Raw genomic sequence first — 1,429 nt, 5'->3', positions numbered from 1 at the left:
CCTCCGGAGGACCCGGCCTGTCGTTTTGGACACAGCCTAAATCCTTCTTTTTCCACATTTAAATCCTTCATTTGGGGTCTACATAAAGTGGAACTGCGATGCTTTAGTCCACAAGCCCCGCCCCTTTTCTGGGGTGTGTCTCAGATCATCTGGTTTTGAGGAGGTCTCTTTAAAATCCAACTCCGCCCACCTCCAGCTTCCAGATAGAGGGGGTTTATGACTATATAGCTGYGTAAAAACTTTCTATTAAAAAAGTTATTAAAAGATGTCAACAGCAGAAGACTTGTCCATCCAGCCTTACATGTTGGAGCCAGAGGAGAAAGTTAAACTATTTCCGTCGCAAAACACTGTGACGTAGTGCTGGGCGATAATTCAATAACGATATATATCACAATAGACACGTGTTCAATATCAATAGAAAACACGTCCGATATAATATCAATAATTTCACAGGTTATTAGCTGCTAACGGTTGATAACTTTCTGATAAAATAAGCTAGGATCTTTCATCTAAACAACACCAGGAAAGTTAAGATTCACCTTCAAAATAAAAGCTTCAAGCTGCTAATAGACGACAAATGCCCCGCTTAAAAAATTGCTCAAGCTTTATTTTGAAATGTGTAAAACTGTGGTTTCCTCCTCCCTCTTTCCGGCACATTCGAGCGAGAGAGCGTTAGCTCACTGGACTGGTCCACCATTGTAAGGATAATATGAATTTAATTATTGATTTAGGATGCTGTCACGCTGAAATGAGGCACCTAAAAACCTGAAGAGGGTGTCGGTACAACGCCCCGACAGCTAAAAGCCTGGAGCAACGTGCAGGAGTAGTTTCATGTTGCTCCACTGTGCCTCATAACTGCTTAAAAAGCAGTGGTGGAGAAAGTACTCAAACACTGTACTTAAGTAAAAGTACAGATAAACAGACAAGAATGTACTCTAGTAAAAGTAAAAGTACCACATTAACATTTTACTTGAGTAAAAGTAAGTACTGCAAGTACTTGCTTTTAAAAATACTAAAAGTATTAAAAGTAAAAGTACTTGCTTAAAAAACACTGTACTTAAGTAAAGGTACAGATAAACAGACAAAAATATACTCTAGTAAAAGTAAAAGTAACACATTAACATTTTACTTAAGTAAAAGTAAGTAAGTACTTGCTTTTATAAATACTTAAATTATTAAAAGTAAAAGTACTTGCTTAAAAACTACTGTACTTAAGTAAAGGTACAGATAAATAGACAAGACTGTACTCTAGTAAAAGTACCACATTAACATTTTACTTGAGTAAAAGTAAGTAAGTACTTGCTTTTAAAAATACTTTCTCAAAGTATTAAAAGTAAAAGTACTTGCTTAAAAAAACACTGTACTTAAGTAAAAGTACAGATAAACAGACAAGAATGTACTCTAGTAAAAGTACCACATTAACATTTTA

General features: G+C 35.6%; 1 protein-coding gene across 1 annotated transcript in view; it reads left to right on the top strand.

Moving 5' to 3' along the window:
- hps3 (HPS3 biogenesis of lysosomal organelles complex 2 subunit 1) overlaps positions 1-1,429 on the top strand; it is a gene marked incomplete at its 3' end in the record, with an annotated part of 24,495 nt that overhangs the window by 1,572 nt on the left and 21,494 nt on the right.

This window comes from Austrofundulus limnaeus, unplaced genomic scaffold (assembly GCF_001266775.1).
Source record: "Austrofundulus limnaeus strain Quisiro unplaced genomic scaffold, Austrofundulus_limnaeus-1.0 Scaffold614, whole genome shotgun sequence".
Lineage (NCBI taxonomy): Eukaryota > Metazoa > Chordata > Actinopteri > Cyprinodontiformes > Rivulidae > Austrofundulus > Austrofundulus limnaeus.
The sequence above is the reverse complement of the archived record's forward strand: the minus strand, read 5'-3'. Positions and strand labels throughout refer to the sequence as shown.